The following is a 12,743-nucleotide window of genomic DNA, read 5'->3' as shown; positions in this document are numbered from 1 at the left end:
GGGAGCATTTCTCAATTCCTAGACCTGAAGGCATCTTTCTAATCAGGAAGCTGGGACATTTTTTCCAGCATATGGGGAACGAGAGTTTTGGGTCTACAATGTGAGTGCTGGAAAAACAAAGAATCCAAATTATCATGTGAAAACATCAGATTTTAAACTACTACAAGACAAAATTTTGCTGGGTTTCAATTTCATTTACTACTGGTTTTTGGAAGCTGTATTAAATCGGTATGTTCTGACACTTGGAATAGTGTGATTAAATTTAAAAATTAATATATATATATATATCCCCTCCCTTCAAGATAAACCTTTGAAATGTATATTTGACTTTTTTTCCTGTAGATAAAATATGAAATCCTAACACAGGGTAAAGATACAACATATTCAACTTAGCTCTTCATCTTTGATTGGAGTTCACTGATTCTGAATACACTTTTTGGTTATTTAATGAAACCCACAAACCTAGGTGCAGCTGTGTGGTACCAACTTGAAAAACTCATAATGTTTGCTATAAACCTCCCGACAGAGTTGGAGAATGTTCCATTGGCCAAGCAACAGAGCCCGTGATTGAGAAGGAAGTGAGGCACTGCTCCATATAATGTGTGAATGCTACTTCTCAGGCTTAAAAAGAATGCTTATCAGTTGAAAACTGAGGCCATGTAGGATATCAGCAATCCGCTTATTCATCTAAAGGTGTCATTACTAGCAGGATTCCCCCCCACGCCCCCCTATTGCATATGTGTTAATGGAGTCAGGTCTGGTCAGTAACATGGGCACCATCAAATTTCTGCATTTCTGTAGAGGATCTAGCAGAGAAAACTTTTGTTCTATATCCAGGTGTCATTGGCTTCTAGCCAACATATTTATGCTTCAAATGAGCAGAGCATTTAAAACATTTCCTCAAGTTTCTGAAAACAGGAAAGACTGAGTAACTTTTAGCCTTAAAGTTATCTTTAAAACCCTCATTTCCTGTCCTTGCTGCATTCACCTTCAATATTTCTTTCCTATCAACAGATTTCTAAATAGCTCTCCAATAGTATTCCATTTGAAATGGCATTGATTTTGTCTTGAGGCAGCTAACATTAGGAGCTAAGTGCATATTTCCTGTTTAATCATTTCAACTTCATGTCCTGAAAAACGAACACACTGAGTACTTTAACCTATTTGGTGGTGGGGAAATAAAGGTACAGACCTTTGGCGCAAGGCCTAAAAAAACCAATAAGAGCTTAAGAGGCAGCAGTTTGGGAAGCAGTTAAGTATGTAATTAAAAACAAATCTAGAATCCTCAGAATACATTGAATAAAATATCAGCATTTCTATGGGTCAGTCTCACAAGACACCTAATCCAATTACCCATCTGAGGTTTGAATCCTATTGTACCCTTGCTAACTGGTCACCCCGATGTATAATGCCTGATTATTGTGGGGCAGGGAGTTTAGCACACCCCAAAGCAGTTCTCCTAACTGTGATCACAAGGAAGCTTTTCATTTTGTGGACTCAGAATCTGTGTTATGCTAATTTTTACTCATTAGTTCTGGAGAAATCAATGGTGGCCACACAAAACAAGTTCAAAATTCTATTCCACAGCTCATTTAATTTCTAAAGACAGACTGACACCTCCAATTCTGTCAACAGTTCTTGCATTATAGCTCTGTGTTAAGCAGACTCCAATTTGTTTATGATAGCTTGTTACTATGGCACCCGATCTGAACCCCTTGCTCTAGTAACAGCCTGAGCAGAGCAGAATAAATCATGACTTCATCAGCCTCATTTCAGGAAGTGGGGTTCTAATGAAATAAAGGCTTAAATGACATGGACTCCTTTGACAACTCTGTCCCACAACTGAAATCTATTCAATGTAATAATGTAATATTAATTACCAAATCCTTTTCATAGCTATTTACTAGGTAATATTGCTACCAACAATCCCACACAGATCACTAATAACAACTAATATATTTCCTGTTACTCTGTGCCAGAGACTATTCTATTAGTTTACATATATTAACTCAAAGTACTATCAGTTAGGTATTATTATTCCCATTTACTGATGTGGAAACTGAGGCAGTTACGGGGAGATAAAGTAACTTGCTGAAGTTTATACAGATCATTAGTGGCAGAACCAGAGAATGAACTCAAGCTTGCTAATAGTATATACGAGACATTTCATAAATAGTTGGCTTTTCTGGACTCAAGTAAAAGGTTGGTCACATGTGTCTATTAGATATCAGGTTCTATTGGTTCATCACTCTGATTGATCCAGATCACTGTGCATCTTGAGCTGACATCTGATACACTTGCTTTTACCCTAAGTTTAATATCATCAGCAATTATAATTATACTAGGGGCCCGGTGCATGAAATTTGTGCATGGGCGGGCGGGGGGGGCGGGGTGGTGGCGTCCCTCAGCCCAGCCTGCCCCCTCTCACATACTGGGAGCCCTCAGGGGAAGTCCTACTGAGGCGACGGGGCTGATCAGGGGAAGGCACCATCACCCCGCTCCAGCCCCATCACCCCGCTGCTGCAGTCACTGCCAAGTCACCGCAGCGACCAAGGTGTTTTCATCAACACGGACTCCAGTCCCTTCACCATGAAAAAATGACAACTTTCTTTAGGCATTTTCAAGATGTGTGTTTCATAGGCTATGACATTTCTTTCTTTATTTTTTTTTTTATCCTCACCTGAGGATATGTTTCCATTGATTTTTAGAGAATGTGGAAGAGAAAGGGAAAGACAGAGAGAAACATCAAAGTGAGAGGAACACTTTGATTGGTTGACTCCTGCATGAGCCCTGACCTGGGCCCCAGCCAGGCAGGAGACTGCCCTTGATCAGAATGGAACCGGACCCTGCAATCAGCAAGCCGAGACATTATCCACTGAGCCAAACTGGCTAGGGCAGGATATGACATTTCTTAGCCCTCCAGCAGCAGACCTTCCTTTTTTTCTCCAGGAGTGTGGTGGAAAAGCCCTAGATCACCTTTTTGGATTCTTATATCCAAGTTACTAAGAATATTACCAGTGGCAAACAGGGAGCTTAGCCAATGAGTGGTCAGAAAAGGTGTTTCCTCTGTAGTTCACACCAATCGCCTCTGATCTCTGGCTCCGCCACTGCCAAGGCCTAAAACCTCCGGGCCTGGGCAGGGGCCCCCCAGCTCCCTCCCGTGGCCAGCTCCACCCCTGCCAAGGTCTAAAGCCTCAGGGACTGGGCAGGGGCCCCCCAGCTCCCTCGGATTTCCCAATCGCCTGGCTCCGCCCCTGCCCAGGCCCCAAGCCTCTGGCTGGGGCTTGGGGCCTGGGCAGGGGACCCCCAGCTCCCTCCGATAGCCCAGCTCCTCCCCTTCCCAGGCCCCAAGCCTCTGGCCCAGACAGGGGACCCCCAGCTCCCTCCGATGGCTGGGCTCTGCCCTTGCCCAGGAGCCCCCTGAATCAGGCCCTTCCCAGGTTGCTCAGGACCCATGGGGGCCTACCTCAGAGTGACCTGGGTGCTGAGAAAGTTCCCAGAACCCAGGCTGTTGGGCGCCTACGTATGCAAATTAACTTCCATCTTTGTTGGGTTAATTTGCATACTCATTCTGATTGGCTGTGGGCATAGTGGAGGTATGGTCAATTTACATGTTTATCTATTATTAGGTATGATGATAATGTTTTCTAAATCTCATCCAAGATATTGATAAAAATGTAAAATTAGACAGAGTCAAACCAAGGTATCCCCTCTGGTGCATCATGTAGAGCCACCCTCTACATTGACATTTATTCATTAATCAACAACTTTGGATAGAAATGCTCAACCATGTATGTGGTTTTATAATTATCCTATTTTTTTTTGCTGAAGGTTTCTCAATTCTAATGTCACAACATACTGGAGTGTTGCAATCAACTGTGAGGTATTTCATAACTAATTTGTTTCTTTAAAACTAGGGCAGATTAAAGATTACCACCATATTAAAGTCACTCTCATTTACTTCCACTTTATCAACATTCTTCAAATGTGATAAATAAGGTAGGGATTATAGCTGACATGAAAATAATAGTGAATATGTCCTTGGGAGAGTGACAAATGGAAAACTCAACTTTCAAATGTGTAGTGATGGGGGAAAAAATGATAAATGTTGCTCTGGCCCACATTTTCCACCTTGGTACAAGGGTTTAATGAGAAACTTTGTCAAATTCATTTTGAATATTTCCTCTCTTCATTCCCATGGTCATGAGCTTGCATTAAGTTCTTATTGTTTCTTTCATAGAGTATGAGAATGGATTTTTCACCAAGTATTTTTTTTTTTATTGATTGATTTTGAGAGGGCGGGAGGGAGAGAGAGAGAGAGAAACATCAATATGTTGTTCCTAACTGGGGATTTAACCTGCAAACTTGGCATATGGGGATGATACTCTAACTAACAGAGCTACTTGACCAGGGCTTCACCAACTTTTATTCTGAAATATATATATTATATATATATATATATATATATATATATATGTGTGTGTGTGTGTGTGTTTTATTGATTTTTTTACAGAGAGGAAGGAAGAGGGATAGAGAGTTAGAAACATCGACGAGAGAGAAACATTGATCAGCTGCCTCCTGCACACCCCCTACCGGGGATATGCCCACAACCAGGGTACATGCCCCTGACCGGAATTGAACCCGGGACCCCTCAGTCCACAGGCTGATTCTCTAGCCACTGAGCCAAACCAGCCAGGGTATATTTTAGAGGCCCAGTGCATGAATTCATGCATGAGTAGGGTCTGGCCAACCTGGCCAGGGGGAGGGGACATGGGCAGTTGGCTGGCATGCCTGCTGGTCAAACTCCTGGTCGAGGGGATAATTTGTATATTAGCCTTTTATTAACCTTTTATTATATAGGATATATACTGAGTGGCCAGATTATTACGCATTCAGAGATCATAATAATCTGGCCACTCCGTGTATTTGCTTTATCTGCATTTATACTAGTATATATGTATTTGAAAATAAGTTACAAGCATCATGACAACTTTTTCCTGGCCAGTCTGCCCACTTGATCCATTTCCTGTTCTTCCACTGCATTGTTCTATATTTCAGGGGGCTGGTGCCTGCAAACTACATTTCCCAAGCTCCCTTGCAACCAGTTTCTGTTTAAGTTTTGATTAATGGGAAGCAATCTTTGGAGACTGGATGTTAGAAGACAGGATATTTCTACTGCCCTTGCTGTGCTTTGGGAAGTGTCTTTGTCAGTGTTTTTTATTATTTCTGTTAAAGTGCCTCTTTCTCCACAGTCCAGGCTTCCACTTACAATTCCCAATGGGCAGTCCTGGCTACTGGACTCTGTTAACATCACCTTTTCCCATTATTACTCCAGCCCAAGGGGTGGCAATCAGTTTCTGTTTTTGTTAGTCTTTGGGTGGCTTCTTTATCTGCTTTTTGACCTTTTAACTCTTCTAACACCTTTTTAAAAAGTTCCCTGTATTGAATCTCCTCTTCTGAACTCTGTCTTGTGATGTGTGCTTTCCTGATTCTGAATAACACAGTTTTAAGATTCTTCAACATGATTCTTCTAAAAATTAGGACATTCTTCTATCAACCTCAATACCATTGTCACTTAAGAAAATCACTAATAACTCTCTTGTATCATCTAATACTCCAGTCCATATTAATATTTCCTCACTTATCCCCAAAATACTTTTTGTAGTTTCTTCAAATGAAATCCAATCAAAGTTCATTCATTGCATTTGATTGCAATGTCTTTTGGTTTCTCTTAATCTGGAACAATTACACCATTTCCCCCCATTATACTGACTTTTTGAAAATACCAGATCAATTGTCTTCTAGAATTTCTACATTCTAAATTTTTCTGATTTCCCCTTTTTGTTGCTGCTGGACTTATTCCTAAATTCCCTACATTACTTATAGTTTGAAAGTTAAGTATAAAGGTTTGATTAAACTCAAGTAAAATTTTTTGGCAAGAATGCTTCATAGATGCTGCTATTTATTTCATATTGTGTCACATCAAGAAACATGACAGGATATCCCACTATGGGTGATGAAATGTTTACGTTTAGATAAGTGTATGACTACTAGATCATTTAAGTAGTTTATTATAAGGGTACTTTTCCTTTTGCATTTTGTTTTTTTGTAGCCACATGAACTGGATTCATCCTTGACCCCTGACTGTCACTCATACCCCTCATCCAATTACAAAGATCACTAAGATAGATATGTAGAATACTACCTTGCGGATTGTACATGTTTTGTGAATATTTGTGAAATGAATGGCCAGCCATAAATTTTATAGCAATGTGATTGCTTGGTCTTATATTCTAGTTCCTCTTTCATTGATCTCTTTCTTTTTTTCCTAATCTTCTGTACTTTTAGCCTTTATATCCAATAAAGAAACAATAAAATAGAAATGCGTTGGAACTAAAGTCAACTTGCTTTCTGCCCATTCTTATCAGTTGACTCAACATATCTGGAAATGAACTCATTATCTTTCCTATCAAACTTGCTCTGCTCCCTTTATTACTTAACTTAGTGATTAGCATAAATTGATAAAACTAACCACCAACTGAGGATTCATCCTTGACTGTCACTCACACCCCTCATCCAATTATTTCCCAAGATGTGTTCATTCTGCCTCTCCAGCTGTGTCTTCCTCAAAAACTCAAATAGTATTACCATTACTCAAGGTCAGTTTTTACTAACTCTCATGTAGACTCCTTAAAAAACTGGCCTTTCTACTTTCAGGCTCATGCCCTCATATCTTTCTTTCATATCACTTTCAGGAAGTTTGTGCTGACATGAAGATTTTCTCATCTCAATCTCCTCCTTAAAATCTATCTTACTACTTGCAACAACATGGATTGACTTAGGTGGTATTATGCTAAGTGAAATAAGTTGGACAGAAAAAGACAAATACCATATTATTTTGCTTATATGTGGAATATAAAAAACAAAATAAATGAACAACAACAACAACAACAAAAAACCAGACACAAACTCATAGGTAGAGAGAACAAATTGATGATTGTCAGATACTGGGTAAAATAGATGAAGGGATTAAGAATACAAATTGCCAGTTATCAGTTATAAAAATAGTCATGGGGATGTAAAGTGCAGCACAGTAGATGTAATAAAATAATATTGTAATAGCTATATATTGTGTCAGATGGGTACTAGAATTATCCTATCTAATAAAAGAGTAATATGCAAATTGACTGTCACTCCAAGACACAAGATGGCCGCCCCCATATGGTCAAAAATGGCTGTCCCCATGTGGACACAAGATGGCCACCACAAGAAGGCTGGCAGGGGAGGGCAGTTAGGGGCTACCAGACTGGCAAGGGAGGGCAGTTAGGGGTGACCAGGCCGGCAGAGGAGGGCAGTTAGGGGCAATCGAGCCAGCTGGTGAGCAGTTAGACGTCGATCAGGCTGGCAGTGGAGTGGTTAGGGGGTGATCAGGCTGACAGGCACAAGCGGTTAAGGGCAATCAGGCAGAGGCAGGCAAGTGGTTAGGAGCCAGCAGTCCTGGATTGTGAGAGGGATGTCTGGGGATCGGGCCTAAATGGGACGGTCGGACATCCCTCAAGGAGTCCCAGATTGGAGAGGGTGCAGGCTGGGCTGAGGGACCACCCCCCCCCCTCGTGCACAAATTTTGTGCACTGGGCCTCTAGTTGGGATAATAAATAACTTCATAAATTATATATAACTGTCTAATCAGTATGTTTTTCACCTGAACCTAATATAATATTGTAAGTCAACTACAACTGAAAAATAAAATTTAAAAAATACAGAATGTAAAAAGAAAAATCTCTTAATTGTCCTCTATCACCTATAGGATACAAGGCCCTCCATAACAAGATGCTGTCCTTGCACCCCCTACATTAGCCTCCATATGTTACAATTCCTCAATAGTCTGTATGCTCAGTATGCTCCCTTATCTATACAGTTGTGCCACACTGTGCCTCTTCCCTGGAGAGTTCCTTCATGTTGTACTTACCTGGTTATCTCTGCTCATGCCTCAAGCCTCAGGTTATGAGCTGTGTTTACATGAATCTTTTCCTGAGTCTCTCAGACAGTGCATCCTTGAATCCCAGTACCTAGCACAGTGCTGACACAATAGGTGATCTGTACCTGTCTCCTATCTCACTGAAGGGGGTCCCCAGCCACACTTGTCCCTAGTCCTTCCTTCTATCTGAATTAGTCCCCATCCCTATTAATCTCTCTCTCAGAAAACTTTTCCTTTATTTCCTAGATTTGTGATGGCTACATAGAAATCTATAAAAATTATAAAAATACTAGAGGCCTGGTGCACAAAAATTCATGCACTCGGGGGGGAGGGGGTCTCTCAGCCCAGCCTGCACGCTCTCAAATTCCGGGACCCCTTGGGTAGGGTCCAGTCCCATCGCAGCATGGCTCTGGTTCCCCAGAGCCTGCGGGTGAGGGGAAGGAACCAAGAGGCTAGTCCAAAGGCAACATGGCTTCAGTTCCCTGAGTCTGTGGGCCGGGGGAGGGACTCAGAGGCCAGTCCAATGGCAGCATGACTACGTTCCCACAGCTCCCTCACGCCGCCGTGCCACGGGCCACCGGGACCCAGGACTGACTCCTGCCACAGGCCACTGGGACTCAGGACTGACTTTCGCCTTGCTGGCAGGGACCCTAGCCTGGTGTTCGGTCGTCCATCCAAACATTTAGGTTGTGACAGACCCTGGCTCTTTATACTGTACTAGAGGCCTGGTGCACGACATTTGTGCACAGGTGGGGGGTGTCCCTCAGCCCAGCCTTCACCATCTCTAATCTGGGACTCCTCAAGGGATGTCCGACTGCCCTGGTAGGATCAGGCCTAAACGGGCAGTTGGGCATCCCTCTCAAAATACAGGACTGCTAGTTCCCAACTGCTCACCTGCCTGTCTGCCTGATTGCCCCCTAACCACTCCCCTGCCAGCCTGATCAATGCCTAACTGCCCCCTGCCAGCCCGATTGCCCCTAACTGCCCTCCCAGCCAGCCTAGTCACGCCTAACTGCCCTGCCTTGCCATCTTGGTCACCCCTAACTGCCCTCCCCTGCAGACCTGGTCCCCCCAACTGCCCTCCCCTGAAGGCCTGGTTCCCCCCAACTACCCTCCCCTGGAAGCCTGGTCACTCCCAACTGCCCTCCCCTGCAGGCCTGGTCGCTCCCAACTGCCCTCCCCTACAGGCCTGGTTCCCCCCAACTGCTCTCCCCTGCAGGCCTGGTCCCCCCAAGTGCCCTCCCCTGCAGGCCTGGTCACTCCCAACTGCCCTCCCCTGCAGGCATGGTTGCCCCCAACTGCCCTCCCCTGGAAGCCTGGTCACTCCCAACTGCCCTCCCCTGCAGGCCTGGTCCCCCCCAACTGCCCTCCCCTGCAGGCCTGGTCACTCCCAACTGCCCTCCCTGCAGGCCTGGTTGCTCCCAACTGCCCTCCCCTGCAGGCCTGGTCCCCCCAACTGCCCTCCCCTGCAGGCCTGGTCCCCCCAACTGCCCTCCCCTGCTGTCCTGGTTGCTCCCAACTACCCTCCCCAGCAGGCCTAGGTTACCCCCAACTGCCCTTCCCTGAAGGCCTGATTTCCCCCAACTGCCCTCCCTTGCAGGCCTGGTCCCTCCCAACTGCCCTCCCCTGCTGGCCTGATCACCCACAACTGCCCTCCCCTGATGGCCATCTTGTGGTGGCCATCTTGTGTCCACATGGGGGTGGCCTTCTTTGACCACATGGGGGCAGCCATCTTGTGTGTTGGAGTGATGGTCAATTTGCATATTACCCTTTTATTAGATAGGATATTAGGGTATACAAAAAGCGAAGACTCAAGGCTTGAAGCAGAGATCCTCAGACCAGCATCAGGGTCCTTGTTTATGCTTGTAGAGAAAGCCTGGAGATAAAAGTCTGATGAGATCACAGAAATCATTGGGCCAGAATATGTCATTGTCAAAAGTCAAATCAGAGTATGGCAAACATGGCAGGGCTAAAGCTTAGAAAAGTAGCCACAATAATTCCACCATGCCCTTCCTTTCATCTCTTCTTTGGGCTATGCAAGCCAATGATGAATCTAGAAGTATATAGCTTGTACCAGCCCTGTGAGTTCACAAAATAGAGCTGATAATAGTTTTATATGAAGCAAGACTGGGGATTAGTCTTAAATTGCAGTACATTCAATAAACATTTTTTTTTTCTTGAATGAATCTACGTTTTTCTGCCTCTTTTAGAGCATAGGCAACTGAAAAACAGGGACCTAAGAAAAAATAAAAATAAACCAATGATGAATTTTAACAAGGCCAATTCAGAAGAATGCAAATACTACAGCATGAATTTGAATAGGAGAAGGGAAAATGTTCAAAGAAAAATGATTATACAAAGAATGATAATAATAGCAGATAACATAGGGGAAAATGTAACTCATGAAAAATAAGAAATCACAATTTCCTAACTTCCTTATTTGCTTGGTATCTGCTAATCATGTCACTCTTCTTTCTAAAAATCCTCCAATGCCTTCCCAATGTATTTGGAATAAAACCCAAAGTACTAACCATGACCTGCTAAAAAAAAACCCAAACAAACAGGATCTGGCCTCTGTCCACATTTCCAGCTGCAACTCACACCTTTCTTTCTCTCCCTTACCAGGTTCCGACACCCTGGCCTTCCTTCTGTTTTTCAAATACATCAAACTCCTCTTGTCTCTCTTTGCAGATATTTCCCCCTTTCCCTGGAACGGTCCTGATTCCACTGCTAGTTGATTCTTGTGCCAGTCTCCCCCCAAGCCATACTTATCCCCAGACCCGCCCCCAAAGAAAAGTAGCCACAATCACGATCCCTCTGTCCATCTAAATCAGGCCCCGTTCCTTTTAGTTTCTCTCTTAGCAAAATTTTCCTTTGTTGCACCAATTAAAATTTGTAATCATATACTCATCTGGGTGGCTATTTATTTGTTTAATGTTTGAAAGCTCCATAAATATAGGAGCCATGCCTGTTTGCTTACTGCTAGACAGTAGTAACTCAAAAGATAAGTTTTGATTGAATAAAGACCGAAAGGGAGGATGAAAAAAATGGAGTGGTGTGTTCACCTTTGTAGTACAGTCTGCTATTTATCCCTCAATCTCTTTCAATATCATCTCTTCTTCATTAGTAATAGAACCTCAATTTTGACACCAACACATGCTTGACCAGAAAAAGACTACATTTTCCCAGACTCTTCTGCAGCAGAGTGCAGCTCTGTGAATAAGTTCTGGTTAATGGGATGTGAGTAGAGCTATCATTTGCCATTCTTTCACCTCTCATCCTTCCTGTTGGTTGGAGTAAGGCCATGATGGTTGAAGTTCAACCAGCCATTTGATATGAAGTGACATGCAAAGAATGACAGAGTGCAAAGTAGAAGGACCCTGGACTTCCGATGATTTTTCGAAACAGAGCTGCCATACAAGGTCAAGACTGTAGAACCACTACTCACAGCTGTTCTTCATCCTAATAGTTAAACATAGAAAAGATGCAGTGGGACAGGGCATGGGGCTTAAGGAAATTTAAGCTGTGTCTTGAGAACATTGGTGTTAAATAGAGAAAGGATATTCCAAGGAGAGCAAACTCCATTAATATATGTACTAAGTAATGAAGTAGCATAGCATATTTAGGTAATGACAATTAAAACCTCAAGATCATCAATATATAAGAGAGATTGCAAAAGCAGGTTACAAATAAACAGATTAGAAAGAAAAGGTACACACACACACGGAAGATTGAGATTGTGGCAAAGACTGCTTCCTTTCCTAACATCTATTTTCCGTATTTTTCCTTAACTGTGGTAAATCATTAGTCATATTTACCAAATATTGCTCTTTTTCTCCCTCTTGATAAATAGTTGAATTATACTCCTCTGCCTCCTTGTAGTTAGTTGTGGCCACATGACTTATTTTGGCCAATAAAATGTAAACTTTAAGAACCAGTGTGAAATTCATGTTCTTTTCTTTCTCTTAGGATGACTGGCAATGTTTCTGATGGTGTTTCTGGGTTTCAGGGTGAGGACACCACAGATAAGAGCTCTCACACTCCAGGATGGTCATGGAAGATGAGAAGAAAATAGGCTTTTGTTGTGTTAAGCCTCTGGAATTTTGAGATTGTTATTGCAGTATAATCTAATTTATTCTGATAGATGGAACCCTGGTTTTATTTAATGTGGCAATGTGCTCAGATAAGATAAGATTTCCTAGATTCCTTTGCAGCCAGATATTGTTGGATATTTCTGTAAGTCATAAGTGGAAGTGCTCTCTGTAATTTTGGGGAAGACTCCACAAAAATAAGTGATATAACTAGAGAGGACTCCTTTTCCCTTCTGCCCTTCCTCCTTTCTGTTATCTGGAATTCAGAAAATGGTCACTGGTATTCAAAGAACTATCATGGACCATGAAGCAATGCATTTTATTATAAAACTGAACAAGTAACTACCATATAACCCAGCAATTACACTCTTGGGCATTAATCCTAAAGAAATGAAGACTTATGTTCACACAAACATCTATCCATACATGTTCATAACCATTTTATTCATTACAGCCAAGGGCTGCAAACAACATAGAATTTCTTCAACAAGTGAATGGTTAAGAAAACTATGGTACACCCATACATGGATGCTACTCAACAGTAAAAGGGAACAAATTCTTGGTACACAATATATGTAACAACCTACATGAATCCCCAGAGAATTATACTGAGTGATAAACTTAAAATGTTACATACTGCACTATTCCATTTATGTAAGAAATGATAGAATTAT

The sequence above is a fragment of the Plecotus auritus genome (genome assembly GCF_963455305.1).
Source record: "Plecotus auritus genome assembly, chromosome: 5".
Classification (NCBI taxonomy): Eukaryota; Metazoa; Chordata; class Mammalia; order Chiroptera; family Vespertilionidae; genus Plecotus; species Plecotus auritus.
Note: the sequence above shows the minus strand (reverse complement) of the source record.